Source organism: Lissotriton vulgaris, chromosome 2_1 (assembly GCF_964263255.1).
Source record: "Lissotriton vulgaris chromosome 2_1, aLisVul1.2, whole genome shotgun sequence".
Classification (NCBI taxonomy): domain Eukaryota; kingdom Metazoa; phylum Chordata; class Amphibia; order Caudata; family Salamandridae; genus Lissotriton; species Lissotriton vulgaris.
This window is the reverse complement of record NC_141687.1, coordinates 2,000,525,830-2,000,548,738: the sequence shown is the minus strand read 5'-3', so window position 1 is coordinate 2,000,548,738 and position 22,909 is coordinate 2,000,525,830.

The window sequence follows — 22,909 nt, the reverse complement described above, 5'->3', positions numbered from 1 at the left end:
GCTCCATGCAAGTCTCACCACTCTGGACCCCCAAGGTGCCTTGTTATCAGAAATGGCTGGGTTTGGTAGGTTTCCCTGCATACCAGTTGACTTCATGAATGTCCAGCTATGTTGTAATTGTAAATGTATAGCACTTACTAACCCTGACAAGGCATCTAAGTGCTTTTTGGCAAGTAGCACGCAACTCTGGAACCTAAAAAGGATTAGTGGTGTATTTGCATAGGGAAATATGTGTTAATTTGAGGGGCGACATGTGCGTCTGGTAGTTTTATTGAATAGGATAATGGATGGAAAGAAGAGGGAAGAGTCTAGAAAGTGTTATCTTGATATCATAGTAGTAAAATGAGGCTTGGGATGAGTGAAAGTAAAGATGGAGGATGTATGTAAATGTAAATGTATAGGCATTTATATAGCGCACTACTTACCCGGAGGGTCCCAAGGCGCTTCGACCGCTGCAAAACCCTTCCTGGCTTCCCTGAGAGATGGTCCCTTAATGGGTATCTCCAGGGTGAGACCAGGCATCCCCGGCGGTCTGGTGGGGCCGTTAGTGAAGATGAGGCAAGCTAATGCCCAGAGTTGCCGAGTGTAATCGCTGATCAGAGTGGGCACCGAGGCGAGAGAATTATCGAGTCCGCTGACCCTGGTCCAGAAACCTGCCGCGCCGGGATTCGAACTCTGGTCCTGGGCCGTCCTCTGCTCTCGGGTCTGCCGCCTCTAACCAGTGAGCCACACTACTTCACTGGAAGAGGATGGAAGAGTCTCCAGAAAGGGATTAGGGAAATCATAGTGGTAAAATGAGGTTTGGGATACATGAGGGAAGAATTTAGAAAGGGTTGCTTGGGAGACCGTAGTAGTAAAATTAGTTTTCGGGTGAGCCATGGAAGGATAGTGGGGGGAAGCGTCTATAAAGATTTATTTTGGAGATCATAGTGTTGCTATACTTGAAGATAATTTATTCTTCTAATATATTTATGTAATTTTTTATGTTATCTTTTCCTCAATTTTTCAATAGTGACACATTTGTAGATAAAAAGTTATGATAATATTTGCATATTGTGTTTGATGAATAAAATAGGGACTTGTAGGCATCTAATCAAATAACCTATATATGAAATTATGCGTTGATCCATAAACAATCGAAAAAACCATAGGTTTCAGGGGTGTTATAGTTAGATGGACATTTCACTCGTACAAAACCATTGAAATTCCGCCGGTATAGTTAACGTTCTACTAACTATAACTCGTGCGCCCGCAATCCACTGCTGATGATGTCACGTATTACATCATGGATGACATGGTCAGTGACATCATTGATGACATCTCAAATGACATCACTGATGACATCTCAAATTACAACACTGATGACATCACTGATGACATCATCCAGTGAATGTGGTTTGTTTCGATATGTAAGTGAGTATAATATATATAGCAATCTGCATTGAAGATTGAGTGGATGTAGAAGTGTCTGGATGGAGGATTTAGTAGCACTGTGATTGACTGTCTAAGTGACTAATTTAAAGTGTTGTACTAAATATATGGAATAGTGATTAAACTGTGTGAATGTCTGTATCACACTATCTGTTGTTGTTTAAACTACTACATAAGTTGATTACTAGCTATGTGAAAGTCGATATTAGTTATTAATTAGTTAAGTGAGTATTTGTATGGGATAGTGAATGTGTGTGTGGTTGGGTGGGAGGTGTGTGACTGCCAAATATGTGTAAATAGTTGATTTAATAGGTATATGAGGTTAAGACTGCACGTGGAAATACTTGTTTGGGTGAGTGAATCTCTTTATGGGTCTGGTGATGAGTAAATATATTTCTCAATGATACATGTCCAACACAGTAGAAATATAAAAGGCAGTGTATGTGACAATTGTTGTTTATAAATAAGTATACATAAGACTCAGTGATTGTATGAGTGACTGTATTGAAAACTGTATACTAGTAACAGTTGTTTTATAACACACTACATATGAGTTACTATCTATATGAATAAATAAAGTGGTGTTTGTATAAATGTGTAGCTTAGTAAATGTAAGTATGATCAATTGTTTGCATAAGTGAGTAGGATGACTGCATAAGTGAATAGGATGTGTGCTGGTGTGTAATGTCGATATAGGTGTATAAGTATATTTAATAATGTTCTATTGATCTTTGTTAGCATGTATGAGTGAATCTATAGGTAAGTGTTTAGATGTGTGTTTAGATGTAGGAATCACTGAGTGGGTTTTTAGAAACTTGTATTGGTGTGTCAATGGTTTCAAATATGGTACTTCATATTTTATAATGAGTGTTGAAAGGTTATACCAGTGTATGATGAGGTGTATCAGATTGTCACGTGGAGATGTCATCAATGATGTCATCAGTGATGTCACTGACCATGTCATGAATGATGTAATATGTGACATCTTCAGCAGTGGATTGCGGGTGCGCGAGTTATAGTTAGTAGAACTAACTATAATGGAATTTCAATGGTTTTGTACGAGTGAAATGTCCAGCTAACTATAACACCCCTGAAACCTATGTTTTTTTTCAGTGAATTTCAAAGGTTTTTTTAATGCTAATTCCTAGCTATAACATGTCTGAAACATATGCTTTTTTCAGTGAATTTCAAAGGTTTTCTAAATGACAATTTTGAAATGTATTAATTGTTATATTTCTTTTTTGATACTGATTTACTACATTTTTTTAAACTATTTATTTTTAGATATTTCATTTTTTAACTGACATTATAATTACATTATACCTTACATTACAAAATATACTTTCTCAGAATTAATTACTTTAGGTTAAATACTTTGCAAATAGGCAATAGACTTTTAAGTACAGTAGTTACAGTTGTTGGAATGGGCAACACAATTCCAAACACAATGCAACATTGAGCTAAATGTGAATTTCTAGTTAAATGCAATTTGTTACTTTATGGATTACTTTTCTAACCACAGGACTGGATCCTAGATTCAGTCCTGAGACATCTGCTGTAAACAGTTGAGTAAAAGCGTTTTGGTCACAGTAGTGATTTTTAAGGATTATTATTGTATTTTAAAAGTTGACAGACACTTTTACACATAGAATCACCAATGTTATCCTATCGGAGGAAATTCACTTAGCAGGTAAGAGGTTTTATTGTAACTTTTTCTTACTCAGTGGTGGATCGTAGATCCAGCACTGGTGCATCTCCTGTAAACAGTTGAAAGAATGCGTTTAAATCATACAGGCGATTTTTAAGGAATATTTGTAGTTTATGAAAATAGACACTTAGAAACTTTTCTGGTGAAAACCAGACAATGGATTCCTATGGTAGGAAATACAAGTTACTGGTAAGTACGGTTAGAATTACTTTTCAGGGTCAGTGCTGGGCTAAAAGATGCATCCCTGGTTCTCTCCTGATAACAGGTGAGTAAATCGGAATTCGGTGTTTGGATGATTTTAGGTGAATATTTTAAAGTTCCAAAACTCCACACTTTTCCAAGTGAAACCAGTCAATGTTAGCCTGTGGAAGGGAATACAAGTTACTGGTAAGTATGGTTAGAATTACTTTTCAGGATCAGTACTGAGCTCAAAGATGCAGCACCTAGGTCTCTCCTGATAACAGGTGAGTAAATCAGAATTCGTAATTCGGCTGATTTTAGAGGAATATTTGTAAGTTTCAAAAATCAATACTTAGAATCTTTTTCAGCAAAAGCAGGCAATGATATCCTATGGAAGGAAATTCAAGTTACTGGTAAGTATGGTTAGAATTAATTTTCATGATCAGTACTAGGCTCAAAGATGCAGCACTGAGGTCTCTCCTGATAACAGGTAAGTAAATTGGAATTCATAGTTAGGCTGATTTTATAGGAATATTTTAAAGTTCCAAAACTCCACACTTAGAAGAATTACCAAGTGAAACCAGTCAATGTTAGCCTATGGAAGGAAATCCAAGTTACTGGTAAGTATGGTTAGAATTACTTTTCAGGGGGGCGTGGCTACGCGCGCAGCGAGACTGGCTGCACCCTAGCGGAGCTCCAGCGTGATCCCACACTCAGGGGTCAATTTATCCGTGAAATTCACCGCCTGGCCGGCCAGGACTTGCAGCGAGTGACCGTAGGGTGCCCACGCAGCGTTGGACCGAAAATCGGAGTTCAACGAGCCCCGAGACCGCATCGGCACCAGCGAGGCCGACGCAGCCGAGGAGGTGCTCACGGCGCTGGCGAGACCCAACAGGAAAGCCCGGTGCTGTAACCGGAAGTAAGGGCCGCGCGAACGGGACCCTTGGGAGACGCGACCAAACGGCAGCGACGCCAGGACACACAGTCGGTAATTGACCCCCCGACAGGCCACAGAAGACAGAGGCGTCCCGACGGCGGAGTGCGGCGCCGCAGAGGGACCGTGACCGCCAACCGGACTGTCGCGATTGACCGAGGAGCGGAGAGGTGCCCATCCCCCATCGCCCAATGTCACAGGTGCGGACCGGCGCTGGAGAAAGCGGACCCGGGTGACGCTCGGACTCCCGAGGGGCTGCACCCCCCAGGCTCCGGCAGGGCAGCAACCAGAAGCCCCGAACACCCCCCCAGGTCAGAGGCCAGCCCTGCACGGTGAGTGCCAAGGCGAGAGGCGCAGAGAACGCAGCGCCCGCCTGAGCGCAGATCCGCCACAAACCGGGCCCAGAGACCAGGCAGCAGCGAAACGTCCAGGGGGGGCACCGCAGGCAGTCACTACAACACGCACCACGAGGCACTGGTGGAGCAGAGCCGGCGGAAGCCGCGGACCACCTGGGAGACCTGGAACCCGACTGCCCACCCCACCCGCCATTGCTAACGGCAGCCAGGCCGCGTGCACGGGTCCACAGGGACTATTAGGTGTGGCGGACACCGCAGGAAAACGCTACCTGCTGCACACCACACGCGCTACAGCTGAACGCCACAGGATTTCGGCGCCCTCTAGGCCGCGACATAGCGAGACGCCCGACATAACGGGGAGTCGACGAGGAGCTTAAATTACGCCTCGCCACAGAAGCGACACGGAGCCACACGTTGCCTGGGCCGGAATCCGACCCGCGCAGTCCAACCTCACGGGAGACTCCAAGGTGGACATACCTTCACTCCCCGACCTAGGAACATTGCCGGAACCCCAGCCAGTGGCTCTGACAAGTATCGCGACCACAAACCGACACCTCGCCGGGGTCCCCCGAAGGCCAGCGAGGCGCAGAAGCAAACGGACGCGGATCCGGTGGCGACTAAACTGGACTCGGTGCTGGCAGCCATGGAACGCCTGGAAAGTTCCATCCAGTCTACCCGGACGTCCCTGGAGGCGAAAATAGACGGAGTCGCCATTGACCTAACGCACCTGAAGGAAGATCACAAGAAACTGGCTGAGCGCACCAAAACCCTGGAAACCACGGTGACGGGCATGGAACCTCGGGTCGCCCAGTCAGACAAGCAGATTAAAGATCTCCTCAACAGGGTGGAGTTCCTGGAGGACAGGGCAGAGGATGCAGAAGGGCGGGCGAGACGCAACAACGTCCGCATAGTGGGTTTGCCCGAAAAATGGGAAGGCAAGGATCCGACCACCCACGTAGAAGAATGGTTACGCACCCTGCTGCCGGAAGGTACCCTCTCACCGCACTTCGTGGTGGAACGGGCGCACAGAGTCCCGTCAAGGCCACTGCACACCGGCTCCAACCCGCGCCCATTCCTCCTCCGTATCCTGAATTACAGGGACCGGGATGCTGTCCTGAGGGAGACTCGGAAACTGGGCACCATACAGGTCGAGAACGCGAATATAATGTTCTTCCCAGACTACACGATCCAGGTGCAACGCCAACGACAATCATTCCTAATGGTGAAGCGGAGGCTACGACAGCTGGGACTTACGTACTCCCTCCTCTTCCCAGCAAAACTCAGGGTGGTAGCGAACGAGAAAACGCACTTTTTTGACTCCTCGGAGGATGTGGAAGCCTGGCTGGACAATGGGACGGATAAAAGCACTGGGAGGTCGGGACGCCCGGACAGGCCAAGGAAACGCAGGAGGTCTAACAGGAGACGTGGAGCTAGGTCACCCTCTCCAGCGGCCAGCAGCACCCAACACAGCGCGAGCCCACCAGAGGAGGAGGTGCGCAGGGAACAACAGGAAGCTCTGCGAATGGTCTCGGAGCTCAGCGGCTCCCCTTCACAACGCTCCCCGCCCGCCCACAGCCCCAGAGTATCGCCAAGCGACGACGAAGCGATCTATGGACTCCCGGACTCGCAGCTCTCGAATGGGCTGCCCGACATCACCCCACAGACAGCGGACCTGTTTGGCTAATGGAGGAGTGCCATGCCACGGGGCCACCAGTGATAGAGGTAAAGACACAGCGAGGCCTGGTGGAGACGGACACGGAACACGCAGTAAGTTGAGACAATGTCATGTTTGCAGTAACTTGTTACGGAGCAGCTGCCCGGTGGCACCCTTGCCACGAGGGCCGCTACATTGCGGGGTCCCTATAGGTGGGCGATAGTTAACGACTCCAGGCTCAGCTGGGGCAGACACCCCATGACTTTCTGGACATGTTACTAACCAGCCAGTGGGCCGGCCTGATGGCCGATCGGGCCTACACTACACACCCCCCTGGGAGGGTACTCACGCCTTCACGCTCGACGAACTCTCACTGGGCACTTGGACTGCGTGATGGGCAGCAACCCCCCAGCATGGACTGTTCGTACTTTTTGCAAAAAGTTTGGACGGCTGCACGTTTGGCAACCGACCCGATGGTATTCCCCCCAGTTAATGTTTACCCCCCCTTTCCCTACTGTGCAACGCTGCATACATGACCTATGGGGGTGCTCACTGGGTTCTCCTGGGTGCTGCTCGAAAAAAGCTGAGGATGCTCTGACGCTGGGTGGTGGAGGGCCCCTTGGGGAGGCGCTTGGTGTGGGGGGGAGAGTGGGTGTGACTGACTTGTTATATGCTGATGGCTGAAGTAGTACTGTGTACCTGGAATGTACGCGGAATACACACACCTGCACGCAGATACATGATTTACTCCTACTTAAAGAGACACAAGGTACAGATAGCGCTCCTCCAGGAGACACACTTAACAGCCCCTGAGGTACACACCCTGCGCAGGCGATGGCGCGGGCAGATTTATGCAACTGGGTTCTCCTCTTACGCTAGGGGGGCACTGATATGGATCAGACCGGGGCTCCCGTTTGAGGTAGAGGACTCCCACATAGACAAGGAGGGGAGGTTTGTGGCAGTGAAGGGGCGCCTAGACGGGCGACCGCTGGTGGTGGCGTCGCTCTATGCCCCCAACACGGACCAACAGGGCTTCCTCGAGACGGTCTCCGCGACACTGGCACATTGGCATGGGGTCCCCTGGGTGCTGGGAGGGGATTATAATAGTGTACTGGACACCACACTGGACCGCTCATTCCCACCACTACCCAATGCGCCAGTAGTGGGCGCCATGAAAGCTCTTATAGCCTGGGCCTCACACTGGAACTTGCATGATGTGTGGCGCCATCGGAACCCCACGGCCAGGATATACTCGTACTATTCGGGAGCCCACACTCTACACACCCGATTGGACAGATTCATGCTCACGGATGATCTACTCCCGCTAGTGACGGACGCGCATTACATGGGTAGGACACATTCGGACCACAACCCACATATGTTAACCATCACTAGGGAGAGTGCCCGCCCCCCTGTCCCCACCTGGAAGCTGCAACCAGACCTCCTGCTAGACGCGCCCTTCCGAGATTCACTGTTTGCACATATAGTGCATTACTTTGAGGACAACGCAGGCTCAGCCACCTCTCTGCAAATGGAATGGGAGGCGTTTAAGGTGGTCATTAGGGGGCAGTGTTTAGGTACACAGGGGAATCTCAAGCGTCAGGTGGAGAGGGACCTACAGAGGGTGGAGGAGGAACTGAGTCGACATGAGCGGGACTCGACGGGAGGAAATATCACTGGCCTTCGACATGCGCAGGCGACCCACGAACGGCTATTGGAGAGGCTCCGATGCCTGAATTTTGCGGCTCATGCGGCACGCACACATGATAGGGGGGATAAGCCCGGAAAGCTGCTGTCGTGGCTCATCGCCAGTGAAGACCGAACGAAACCAGTCACAAAGGTGCTAGATGCGACTGGGACGCCCCTACACACACAGTCAGAGATTCATAGAGCATTCACTACACACTACGGAGCGCTGTATCGCTCTTGCCTGCCCACACCCGCCCCGGACACGGAGGAGTATCTCCATCGGTTGACGTTGCCGACACTCACCGACGCCCAACGAACTATCCTTGCGGCACCCGTCGCCCCTGAGGAGCTCCGGGAGACCATAGCAGCGCTCTCAAACGGCAAGTCCCCTGGCCCCGACGGACTCCCAGCGGAGTTTTATAAAGCCTACCAGGACCTCCTGATTCCTGAACTCGTTAAATTATATGAGACGGCTCTAGAAGATTCCTCCCTGCCCCCTTCACTGAGCGAAGCCACACTGATCTCCCTATTGAAACCGGGTAAGGAGGGGACGCTTATGGGCTCATACAGGCCACTCGCCCTCCTAAACACAGACTATAAAATACTAGCCTCCACTCTGGCGAGGAGACTGGCCCAATATACGCCCCTCCTGGTCCACCCTGACCAGAACGGGTTCGTACCCACACGCAGCACATCGCTCAATATCCGCCGGTTATTCAGGGTACAGGAGTACGCGAGAGACCCTTGGCCACGATCGGGTTGCATAGTATTAGACCTGGAAAAGGCATTTGATTCAGTGGAGTGGCCGTACCTTAGAACGGTTATGCAAAAATTTGGTCTGGGAGACGACTATCTGGAAATGGTGGGACTCCTATACCAGACGCCCACCGTCCGGGTCCGGATAGGGAACCTGATTTCGGATGCTATACAGGTGAGGCGGGGCACGCGACAAGGTTGCCCGTTATCGCCCCTACTCTTCTCATTGGCCATGGAACCGCTGGCGGAGATTCTGAGGATGCAGGGCGCCCAGTGGGGCATCCCATTGACAGACGGGGAGCACGCGGTTTCCTTGTATGCCGATGATTTACTCCTCTACGTCCGGGACCTGACGCGGATACCCCCGGAACTCACCAGTGCCCTTAGCGAATTCGCGACGCACTCGGGTCTAAGGGTCAACTGGGGTAAGTCTGGGGTTTTCCCCTTTCACCCAGATATGCAAGAATGCGTAGTACGGCTAGGGGACACGACGCTGACGTGGTATGCCGGCACCTTTAAGTACCTGGGCATACACATTTACAGGAACGCGGCGGATATACTGGATGGCAACCTGGTTCGAGCCATAAACTCCTTGCGGGCACAAATCCGATTCTGGGGCACGCTCCCGCTTAATGTCCCGGCCAGGATCACCCTGTCCAAAATGATAGTCTTGCCCAGACTTCTGTACTACTATTCGAACCTGCCGGTGTATGTCCCAGCCCGGGTCTTCAAAGACCTGGAGGCCTTAACGCGAACCCTCATATGGAATGCGGGGAGACCGAGGGTGGCCCTGAAAAAATTATATGCCCCGACGGCCTCGGGGGGACTAGCGGTCCCGAACCACGAGCATTACTACCTCGCCGCACAGCTCCAATGGGTGGTAGCGTGGCTCGCGGGCAGAAACTTAAGCGATACGGCCTCAACAACCCCAGCACTGACCCATGCGGAGGCTCTCGCACTGTTCCACCCCCTCAGAGGCGTGACACGTGAGACGCAACTACATGTAGCGGTGGCACTGAGATGCTACAAGCGTGCACTGACATTAACCAGGGAAACTACACCCTACGCCCCAGCATTACCACTGGAGGGACTACCCAGACCGGGAGGAGTGGTGACGGCAGCGCGCCTGCAAGACTGGGCACAGGTGGGACTTGAAACGACGGCGGACCTCTATGACGATGGGGCCCTGGTGCAGTTCGAGGGGCTAGTGGAGAATCCTGGACTACCAGCGGGTCAATTCCTGAGGCATGCATCAATGATACGGGTCCTAACGGAACACTGGGGAGATATGTCAGCGGAACCTGAGACACACCTCTCAATACAGTACCTACACGTAATGGGGGCGGGCACGCACGTCGTACACTGGCTAACGCAGGCGCTGAGATCCCACACTACATGCTCCCTGCGGTCGCTCAGGGACAGGTGGACCACGGACAGGGGGGAGGACTGGTCGGATAAGGAATGGGAAAGGATTTTAGAGGGGCCACAACACATTCCCCGCAATTCGAGATTCAGAATCATACAGTTCTACATAACACACAGGGCATATCTGTCCCCGGACAAGATTAATCGTTACTTTGGCCTGGACACGTCCAAATGCCCACGTTGCGCGCTACTGAACGCGGATCTCCTACACATGCTATGGGCATGTCCCAAACTACAGACGTATTGGCACGATGTCACCACGCTGTTGGCGAAAGGGACGGGGCTAAGTGCTCGACACGACTGGGACACCTGTGTATTGGGCCTCCTCGCCAGGACGAAACACAACAAACCGCACATGAGGTTCTGGGATTTAGGGCTGATAACCGCCAAAAGACTCATAACCCGCCACTGGAAAGCAGCAACACCACCGCTGACAAAACATTGGAGTGCCTCCCTCACCTACTGGGCGACCGCAGAGGGCGCGGTACTAAGCAGGGAGGAGACGGCGGGGCGGAGGGCCATACCGATAGCCCAGATGTGGGAGGGTTTCCTTCGAGCTTTCGCCAGGGCCTGCCATGATAAAGGGGTGATGTAGAGGGAGAGTAGTGAGAAAGGGGAGTAACGAAGGCCGCACGCAGATGAACGAGAAACGCCACCCCCGTGATCCACCGCCCTCCCCCTTCTGCCCCCCCCCCCATGCCCGCCCCCTCCCACCCCCCCTGGTTCCCCCCCTCCCCCCCGCTTCCCCACCCGCTCCGCCCCTTGCGCCCCCCCCCCCACCCCCCCTCGCCTGTCAGTGGGGGCTACACACACACAGGCGACTCCGCTAATGCACTCCCACCCCGGGATTCAGAGTTATCACGCACCACTTGTAACACCCTCCTGCGAGCACCACGGGGCAGCACCCTATGAGGCTACTCCGCCCGAAACCAACGAGACAAGACCCACACTGCAGCACCCCCCCCCCAAGCTTAGGTTTGTTGCACCCACACTTTCTTTCCTGTTCTTCCCTAGATCGGAATAGCGACACACACGGCAGAGGTCGCCCCCCAGTTGACCGCACCAGACCTGCCTTTCCTACTCGCACCCTCACTACTAGCATACAGAGACTACACACAAGAGTGCAGCACATAGGCAAGCCACTGCCGAGACCTTCCACCCCATGGTGCCGACATCCTGACCAATCTAGTCGTCCACAGCACTCGTACATGCCGCCCGGAGTCGGGCCTGGATGGCTGTTCAAACTGTAGGGAGTCACCACACTTCACTACTGACCAAAAGGCTGCGAACACCGGGGGGAAGGCTGGACACCAAGCTACCCATCTGGGCGGGCAGGATTGGATGACCTGGTGGGAACGGCACTGCGAGGCACACCGAGACAAGACAATGGAATGAATGGTGTGACGCATGCAGTGCCCACCCATGAGGCGATCAGTGGTGATTTTATATGTATATGTGCAATTATCGGACCTTTAACCATCGACTGTATTTGCTTTGATACTGTACGAACCACTCCGATTGTTGTTTCCCCTTTGAATTATGCACATAACGAACTGTACTTGTATACCAAGAGTTTCAATAAAACAGATTTAAAAAAAAAAAAAATGGTTAGAATTACTTTTCAGGATCAGTACTGGGCTCAATGATGCAGCACTGAGGTCTCTTCTGATAACAAGTGAGTAAATCGGTATTTGTAGTTCGGCTGATTTTACTTTGGTCCACTATATATAGAGCCACTTTCCTACCCCATCCCCTCTCTTCACCACAGTGTAAACACACCCTGTGTCCATTTTAATTTAGGAGCTTAAGTCCCCTTGAATCCTGAGGGTCCAAGTAGCCCACTAGGTACCTCCAGTAAGCGCCACAGAGCTGTGTTGCAGAGAGGTGTAAAAAGGGGCACAGCCTGGGCCACATCTCTGCAACCCAGCGCATTGGCGCTTACTGGAAGCACCTGGTGGGCTACTTAGCCCCCAGGGGCCCTGTGGATTGAAGGGGAATTATTTCCCCAACTTAAAACATGCCACAGGGCGTGTTTGCACACGTCCCCTCCCTTCGCCACTGTATAAACGCCCCCTGTGTCCGTTTTAGGTTGGGAGATTAAGTCCCCTTGAATCCTGAGGGTCCGTAGGGGCCAACTAGCCCACTAGGTACCTCCAGTAAGCGCCACAGAGCTGCATTGCAGAGAGGTGTAAAAAGGGGCGTGGCCTCTGAACACCAGGTACCTCCGGTAAGTGCCAGGGAGCTGCATTGCAGAGAGGTGTTCAGAGGCTACGCCCCTTTTTACAACACTCTGCAGTGCAGCTCTGTGGCGCTTACTGGAGGTACCTGGCGGGCTAGTTGGCCCCAGGTGACCTCAGGATTGAAGAGGAATTAATTCCCCAGCTTAAAACGCGCCACAGGGTGTGTTGGGGTCCCTAATCCCCCCACAGTCCCGCTGGCTCCCCGCCTCCTGTGGGAGCCGGCATTGCTTTTCCACATGGGGAGCTGCTAAGATGCAGCTCCCCCTGTGGAAAAGCAATTTGCTTTGCTATTTGGAAGAGCCCCCTCACGCAGGGTTTTTTAATAATAAAAGTCCCGGGGTGGCGGTACCTGGGGCTGCGGGGGGGTCTGAGAGCCCCCGCGTTGAATTTAAAGAAGCCCTAGGGGTGACGATCCCCTGGGCTGGGGGGGCTTGAGAGCCCCCCCACCTAATTTCTAGAAGCCCCAGGGGTGGCGGTCCCTGGGGGGGCCTGAGAGCCCCACCACCTAATTTAAAGAAGCCCCAGGGGTGGCGGTCCCTGGGGCTGGGGGGCCTGAGAGCCCCACCACACAATTGAAATAAGCCCCTGGGGTGGTGGTCCCCGGGGCTGGGGGGGCCTGAGAGCCCCCGCACAAAATTAAATAAAGCCCCGGGGTGGCAGTCCCCGGGGCAGGGGGCCCCTCTGGGCCCCCTTTATATAAGTATTGCCCCCGGGATTTTGCCCCCCTGGGGCCAATTACCAAAGAAGCGTGGGACGCCGCGCTTCGTTTTGTTTTTTTTCTCGGTAGGATCCGCGCATCCTGCGTGGATTTTGCTGATTTAAAAAAAAAGAATTGGGGGGGCTTGGGGGTCCACGTGGGACCCCCTGAACAGGCCTAGGGGTCAGGGTGTTTCTACGATGCCCCCTTTATGCGTTTTGCACGTTTTTATTTAGGTTTCTTGTGCCTCGGTTCTACCGAGACACAAGATGGCTACCAACACTTCCTGGTTTGGAGTGTTGACAGCCAATTGGCATACAGCTCGAGCTCGGCAGGGTGTGCGGATCCTGAGAGGCCATAGATATATATGTACTTTTAATTGTGATTTTCTCAGGAACTACTGAACGGATTTACACCATTTAAGCAAAAGGCACGAGTCTGAACCAAGGACTACTTCTTTGCTAAATTTGGTGTCATTCTGTTCAGCAGTTCGGGCTGGAGTGGCGATGAACGGTTCCTATGGAAAATTGCATGCGGAAAACACATTTTGGGACCCCCCTTTTTTCTCGGCCCCCGCTTCACAAATCATCCCGAAACTTTCAGGATAGGAGCGGACCGGTGCTGGCCATTAGTTTTGAATATTTTGCGAAGATTCGTCAACCGGCGCAAAAGTTATTCCAAATAGAATGTTGCAGATTTCCTATGGAAAATAGGTCCTAACTATAACTACCTACTGCCGACCGCCAGTAGGTAATATACATATATATTATATATTCTTTTGGTACTTTTATGTTATTTTCTTGTTTGGGAATGTTGGAAGGGCAGAGACGTCGTTTTGATAATCTCAAATGAGGTATTCAAAGTAGAGGTAGTAAAGCCCATTCAGGGCAGAATAAGTATGAGCATCATATATTAATGTGGATCAGTAAAAGTTAATAGGATGCAGAAATATGCGAACCCATTCAGGGCAGAATGAGTTGTTCGCGAGAAACAGTAGATATAATAGGATAATTCCTTTACATAAAATGAATGAAATAGATTAAGATCATAGTGTATGAGATGCAATACAAGATTGGGGTTGAAAAATTAGTTTTTAGTAACTGGCATCTATGTAAATATGTATATATGTAAATAGATCAGTATCAACTCTATGCAACAACATTCAAAGATGTCTGCCCATTTTGAAAGAATCCAGGTTCGATGCTGGGATGGTTTCTATGTCACTGCATGAGTTTGTTTTTCGAATTGTATTTTTATTTAAACACTTTGAATGAATTGAGAAATTGACAGTGAGGAAGGCTGTAACGCCGAAACGCGTTTGTCAGTCCGACACCGAATTAAATCTTTAAAATGTATTGGCTCCAGTGTGCACACAATTTCTTAGCAACTTGGACATTGGTTTGTTGCAGATGAGGCATAATATGCGCAAGCCCATCTTGCACTCAGGAGGCACCCACGTTATGTGGAGCGACGGCTGGTGACGGCTATATATATATAGCAAGATTTTGTCCGACTTTATCACATTATATGTTTTTGTGTTCTGTTCGGGAGTTGAGTTTTTCTCAACAATGCATTGTTATCCTAGCCATGAAATGTATTAAGATTTTATACAATATTTTGGTTTGGTTTATGAGACTTTGCTTTTGCCGATACACGGCAGTATTTTGGTGTTGTAAATCTGATAGCAACTCATGTGAAACTGTGTTGAAAACATACACTATAAGATGGCGCCCAACGCTGTGTAAATGAATTTGTCCTTTGTTTGTTTTCATTTATGTTTGCAAACATTGAAAATGACGCCGCGCACTGAATTTCAGATGTGAACATTGAGAAAGGGAGGTCTCTCCCGAAACGCGTCTGTTGTCTTTGAAATAAACCGCCCTGCTAAGAGATTTGGCCGTGCTCGAGAGTGCTTATTTGTCCTATGACCCGGCTGGGTATTTCTAGGATTTGGAGCTGTGATATATATATATATATCTATATATTCACCAAACGCTATCGATCGATAGCATAAGTCAGCACTCACCACAGAAATTCTTTCCTCAATTGTCACGGTTTATTTGGAAGCAGCATACATCACATAGCACCAACGCGTTTCGCAACCCACTGTTGCTTGATCACGGTAAGGATACAATGTTACAATTCCATTTTATATTTAGAAAAAACGCTACAAACTCAAAACAATGACATCACTTCCTGTCAATTACAGGAAGTGGCTGGGAAATGTAGTTTTTGTCATAGGAACGAGTGTACCTTTAGGGAAACAGCGAATTCATTTACAAACAAAGATGTGTTATATTCTGTAAATCATACAATTCTCAGGTAATCTCAAACTCTTTGTGCACAATAGGATCATTATTACTCATTGGTGATTTTGGTAACGGCACACGGAGACCTTTAAATGCAGGCAATTCGAAGTGCCATCTGGTGGACAAATTAATTATGACCACACAACTGAAATTAAGCTCTCTGGTGAGCATGTTACATTAATTTCAACTCAAATAAAGCCCTCTGGTGGGCTAAACGTCATATCTTAATTATATAGAAACCATTTGTCTATTTTGGTCCCCGCACTCAGTTTCTTGATCCCGTAGTCGACCCTAATATTGCTTCATATGGATCTCTTATTCAGTTATTACCTGATGTGGTATTCCTACTGTCAACTGTACACATACGCTGTCATGCATTGTCCCAACCACATTATCCACTCATATCTGTAAATTCCTTAAATTTCTATTAGACTCTGTATCTTGTTACCAAAGAAAATTGATTCAGTACACAAACAGATCTCATATTGATTACATCATCATAAATGTACATAGAGCTCCTCGCTCTGATTAAGACCCCAGGGGCTCATTGTTCGGAAATTGAGAATTTGTCTAGATTCTCTGCATCTAAGTTGTTTTTCTTGGTCCCCGCCCCTTTCATGTGGTAAGACACATTCCAATGCATATGTCTTCAAGAGTTTCCAGTCACTGTTGTGCATTAGTTCCATGTGTTTGGCGACCGCGTTGTTCTTATCTTTATTCACTGTCGCTCTGATGTGCTCAAGGATACGTAGTTTAAATTGTTTCTTCGTACTCCCGATATATTTTAGAGCACATGGGCACTCAATCACATATACTACGTGAGTGCTCGTACAGTCTATCAACTGGTTGATCTTCCACAATTTGTTGTTGGGTAAGTTCACTTCTTTCTTATTTATTGCAATTTGACAGACCTTACACCGTTGGCATTTGATAAAGCCTTTCGTGTTCATCCATTGAATGCCCTTTTTCTTTTTTGATTTGTCCTGGAAATGGCTCTGTATCAACCTATCTTTAAGGTTCTTAGCTCGACGATATGTGACTACTGGATGATTACCCATTACTTTGCCCACAGTTTGATCTAATTGCAGTCATTTCCAGTTCTTTCTGAGAGTATTGACAATTTGTTTTGATTCTCTCGTGTAGTCAAGAATTAATCTCACTTTTCTTTCATTAGGTATTTTGTTCTGAGTGGTGTTTGTTGCAGATTTTTTAGTAGTCAAGGCATCTTCTCTTTTTTTCTGGTTTGCTCTTTGCCACCCTTTTTCAATGATAGCTTTGTGGTATCCTCTGGTTTTAAATCTCTGCGCCATGCTCTCACTTTTTGCTCTCCATTCTTTCTCTTCTGAGCAAATTCTTCGTGCTCTTAAAAACTCTCCATACGGTATGTTCTCCTTGACAGAAGGTTTGTGAAAGCTGTCAAAGTGTAAGATTGAGTTAGTTGCCGTATCTTTTCTATGGAGTGTTGTCTCCACTTTGTTGTCTTGAATGTAGATCTCCGTATCCAGAAAAATTGCTCTGTCTTTGCTGATGCATATGCATGTCTCACAATGGGGTGGTGGGAGCAACAAATTGCCTGGCACTCTGACAATGATCTCTATGTTGAAAAGATAGCGAAATGGATAAGATACATAGACGATCTTTTTATAATTTGGGAAGGAACGGCTTGTGAATTTGAGAATTATTTCCAAATTTTGAATTCCTCAACCTCAAATATTCGCTTCACGTATAACATCAGCAAAGACAGAGCAATTTTTCTGGATACGGAGATCTACATTCAAGACAACAAAGTGGAGACAACACTCCATAGAAAAGATACGGCAACTAACTCAATCTTACACTTTGACAGCTTTCACAAACCTTCTGTCAAGGAGAACATACCGTATGGAGAGTTTTTAAGAGCACGAAGAATTTGCTCAGAAGAGAAAGAATGGAGAGCAAAAAGTGAGAGCATGGCGCAGAGATTTAAAACCAGAGGATACCACAAAGCTATCATTGAAAAAGGGTGGCAAAGAGCAAACCAGAAAAAAAGAGAAGATGCCTTGACTACTAAAAAATCTGCAACAAACACCACTCAGAACAAAATACCTAATGAAAGAAAAGTGAGATTAATTCTTGACTACACGAGAGAATCAAAACAAATTGTCAATACTCTCAGAAAGAACTGGAAATTACTGCAATTAGATCAAACTGTGGGCAAAGTAATGGGTAATCATCCAGTAGTCACATATCGTCGAGCTAAGAACCTTAAAGATAGGTTGATACAGAGCCATTTCCAGGACAAATCAAAAAAGAAAAAGGGCATTCAATGGATGAACACGAAAGGCTTTATCAAATGCCAACGGTGTAAGGTCTGTCAAATTGCAATAAATAAGAAAGAAGTGAACTTACCCAACAACAAATTGTGGAAGATCAACCAGTTGATAGACTGTACGAGCACTCACGTAGTATATGTGATTGAGTGCCCATGTGCTCTAAAATATATCGGGAGTACGAAGAAACAATTTAAACTACGTATCCTTGAGCACATCAGAGCGACAGTGAATAAAGATAAGAACAACGCGGTCGCCAAACACATGGAACTAATGCACAACAGTGACTGGAAACTCTTGAAGACATATGCATTGGAATGTGTCTTACCACATGAAAGGGGCGGGGACCAAGAAAAACAACTTAGATGCAGAGAATCTAGACAAATTCTCAATTTCCGAACAATGAGCCCCTGGGGTCTTAATCAGAGCGAGGAGCTCTATGTACATTTATGATGATGTAATCAATATGAGATCTGTTTGTGTACTGAATCAATTTTCTTTGGTAACAAGATACAGAGTCTAATAGAAATTTAAGGAATTTACAGATATGAGTGGATAATGTGGTTGGGACAATGCATGACAGCGTATGTGTACAGTTGACAGTAGGAATACCACATCAGGTAATAACTGAATAAGAGATCCATATGAAGCAATATTAGGGTCGACTACGGGATCAAGAAACTGAGTGCGGGGACCAAAATAGACAAAATGGTTTCTATATAATTAAGATATGACGTTTAGCCCACCAGAGGGCTTTATTTGAGTTGAAATTAATGTAACATGCTCACCAGAGAGCTTAATTTCAGTTGTGTGGTCATAATTAATTTGTCCACCAGATGGCACTTCGAATTGCCTGCATTTAAAGGTCTCCGTGTGCCGTTACCAAAATCACCAATGAGTAATAATGATCCTATTGTGCACAAAGAGTTTGAGATTACCTGAGAATTGTATGATTTACAGAATATAACACATCTTTGTTTGTAAATGAATTCGCTGTTTCCCTAAAGGTACACTCGTTCCTATGACAAAAACTACATTTCCCAGCCACTTCCTGTAATTGACAGGAAGTGATGTCATTGTTTTGAGTTTGTAGCGTTTTTTCTAAATATAAAATGGAATTGTAACATTGTATCCTTACCGTGATCAAGCAACAGTGGGTTGCGAAACGCGTTGGTGCTATGTGATGTATGCTGCTTCCAAATAAACCGTGACAATTGAGGAAAGAATTTCTGTGGTGAGTGCTGACTTATGCTATCGATCGATAGCGTTTGGTGAATTAAAGAAAGCGGGGCTCTGCTTTGAAGTCAGCACCGGTGGATGAGCGCCGTTGGATTACAGTATTGAGCCATAATTGTGGATATATCTATATATATATAGATATATATATATATATCTATATATATATAGATATATATATATATATCTATATATATATCTATATATATATATATATATATATATATATATATATATATATATCTATATATATATATAAAGTATTTATTTAACTAAAAGTAATAGATACATTTCTTAAACAGACCTCAGGAATACCTATATATTTTGAAACCAAAGTTGTTATTATACATTTTTGTATAAAGAAGTACACATATATAGATACACACATATAATCACATTATAAATGATTACAAACACAGGGACATGCTGTACATTAAGTTTCAGTATACTGGTTATGTAGGAAAAAAGGTAACTCTCAAGTCTAGTCTTCAGAAAGTAAGATAGTTATTTGTGGATCTTGTGTTTGGGGGTAATGAATTCCATCGTTTGGCTGCTTGCACAGAGAAATATGTACCATCAATGTTATTTTTCTTGTATGGTGGGGTTTTGAGGAGAGGTGCCAATCTTATTTATTTATTTATTTTATAGCATTTATAAGGCGCACAGCTACCCACAAAGGGTTTCCCGGCGCCAAAATCAGCAAAGACACAAGGCACAACTGGAGAGAGAGCAGATCCGAAGGCAAAGATTATTGATCAAACAACCAGGTTTTCACGCTTTTTCTGAAACTCCTGTAGTTTTCTTCTTTGCGTATTTGGGTAGGCAGTGAATTCCACAGAGTTGGGCCCAAAAATGCAAAGGATCTTCCGCCCAATCTAGCCCGTTTATACCTTGGTACCGCAAACTTCGCAGATGTAATTGAGCGAAGATTGCGGTTTGGAAGGTAAGGCTTGGCAAGGTCTTGAAGATATTTGGGGGCAGTCCCAGCTTTAATTTGGAACAATCTTGAGTGGAGGTTCCTTTGCTGAATGTTTTTGGTGATTTTATTACTGCTGAAAAGCTGTCTTGTTCCATGTATTGCTTTGTGGGTGATACAGAGTAACTTGAATGTGGATCTTTTGACAACCGGAAGACAAGGTAAGGCCAACAATGCAGGGGAGATGTGGGCTTGTGGCTTTATATGTAGGAGTAGTCTGGCAGCAGAGTTTGAAATCCAATGTAGTTGTTTTCATAGTTGATAAAGATGAACCGTGGTAGAGGCCAGTGGCCTAATCAAGTTTTGACAGTAAAAAAGAAATAGTAACATGGACCTTGTGTGGAAATCCCAGCTCGGGGAAGATGCATCATAGAGCTTTCATGGCAATGAAGCTTGATCTTGCTAATTTGTCCACTTGGGCATTCATTGATGACTTGGAGTCCATGGTATATTCAAGGCTTCTTACTTTCTTAGATACTTTAGGAGTTGTTTCCAGATTGTCAGGTCAGATGCAGAGTGGGTCATAATTTTTTCAGTCCCCTCATGTGAGTATTTCAGTTTTGGAAGCATTCAGTTTGGGATGGCTCCATGTCATCCACTGATCAACGGCTAAGAGGGAACTGTGGATTTGTGAGTTTCCAATGTCTTTGAGGGTTTCCAGTTTAAGGAGTATTTGTGTGTCACCTGCATAGTTATAACATGTGAGCTGAAATGAATTGATCATTGCTGGCAAAAACTTCATGTAGATGTTGAAAAGCATGTTTGAAATGATAGAGTCTTGAGGGGCCCCTGATTTTGCGAAGTATGGTTTGGATGCGAAAGGTAGGATGTGATCCAGTTGAGAGCAGTCTCTTGCTTGTTTAATCAAATTAATGGCTGTGCCACTATCTAAGGTAGGATTAGACACTAGGCCAAGCATAATTTTTTTAAGATGGGACCTTTCGTTTTTCATAGGAAGACAGTACTATGTTGCCGGAAACTACCACCAAAACACCCCCTGCCACTAAATTTCTGCCGGCAACACAAATGTTGTCATTGCCCTTGAAAGTGGGGTGTCATGGTTAGCAATGTCTGAATCGTGATTTGAAAGTGTAGTAAAACAAGCTCTCACCAAATCCTAGGTTTGCCGATCCAGGATATAACAGAGTATTGTATAAAATAACACAGGTGCTTTTGTATGTGTACTCTCCATTGACTTGATTTGTTTTAGACAGGTCAGAAAGGGTCACTTACCATTTCTTTTTGAAAGTGAAAGACAGAGTGCACTTCATTGTACCCAGTCTCAAATACAGCCTGGAATAACAATGCAGCAACACATATATTTCAAGTCCAGGTGATCAGAAGCATAAGTAAACACCAACACAATTAAATCCCTGGCTCTAAGCAAGGCATTTTAATAAATCAGCAGCTGAGAAGAACTGTAATTTTTAAGGTGGTAGAAGGCCTGGCAGGAATAACTACTATACAGGAGTCCCTTTCAGACAAGCTGATGGTACTTGACGTGTGCGGAATTTTAACTATGCAGGGATATGTAAACATTTTATACAGGTTAGGTCTCATAGTTGCCAAGAGTAATGCTGTTCAGCGATGAGGCTTTCTGATCGCGCCAGATATGAAACAATAGAAAATGGACATGGACTGGTGATCACTGGCTGCAAAACATGTTAATAAAAGCAGAGTGTCCCCAAAAAAAAGGTAAAAGATTTGGCAACAATGGACATCAAAGTAGGAGGTGCCTTAAATTCAAAGGGCCCAGGAGCCATGAGATACTTGGAGGTAGTCGATGACATGCGACTGCCGGGATGGCTGCAGAGTTCCACGCCTCTGCGTAGTCTCCCGTGACTCGTGACCCATGGCCCCGCCTCTGAGATGGTGAGACGCCAGCAGGCTGCTGGTCCGTGATGGTGAAACGTTAGCAGGCTGCTTCGTGAAGATGAAAGACGAAACGCCAGTAGGTTGCAGCTCTGGGTAACTCCGTGTGCCGTGTGCCTTTTATTTCTCCGTGTGCGGAAAGGGACCCATGGCTGCTGCTTCGTGATGGGGATGGTGATATTCTAGCAGCAGGCTGCTCCGTGAAGAAGAAACGCTAACACGCTAGCACGCTGCAGCTGCGTGTAACTTTGTGCACTTCGCATTTCTCCTGGAAAAGAAGGAAAGACACGGTAATTTCAGGATTTTAGCTCTACCTCCTTTAATTTCCGGATTTTGCCCGGCGAAAAGAACTGCTGACACGGATTATTCTTAAAGGTAGGCTCGGCACGCTAGCCGTTTTTCCTGCTGGAGTGCTGCAGGAGTGCAGCTAGCAAGGGGGATCTCAGAGGCTGAAAGTCGGCTAGCCACACCACCGGCTGGCCAGGGAGGCGGCCAGATTGCTGAAATAGGCTGAAATAGGCTGGTCTAAAAGGGAAAGGTCGGTGTGTAAAACCGGGAGGCTCTGCAAGGCGGCAGTGTGGATACTTTGCCGGTGGTTACTTATACCTATTCAAGTTGCTCCAGCTGCCAGTAAATCGTTTCTTCAAATAAAAAAATAAGGCTCAGCGGGAGTGATTGGTTTTTTTTTTATTTTTGGGCCGGGACTCATAAGGGGAAGAAAAAAAAGGGGGAAAAAAGGGAAAAAGAAACTTTTTTGAGAATTTAAATGGGTAAACCACAGAAGGAGGGTGATGACACAGTCAAGCTCAGCAGAGTGGAAGCAGCTGCACGACAGAAAGCTAAAACACGCCTCGCCTTAGTTAGGAAGGCTGAGCGCAAGGCTGCCAAAGACAGAAATAAAGATGGAAATAGGGTTGAGAACACTGCATTGGAAGATTCCACACCTGAGTCATCAGAAGATTAATCGCTTCCCCCCCTCCCGGCTTCTCTACAAGATGATCAGCGTAAGGTAGTAGCTGAGGGGGGTAATATAGATGGCATCAATATCATAGACTCTCTACCCCAGTCTGAGGTGGATGTTCAAGTGCAAACCCCTAAAACTTCACTGGTTCCTGCCCTAGCAGTGCCCCTGGCAGA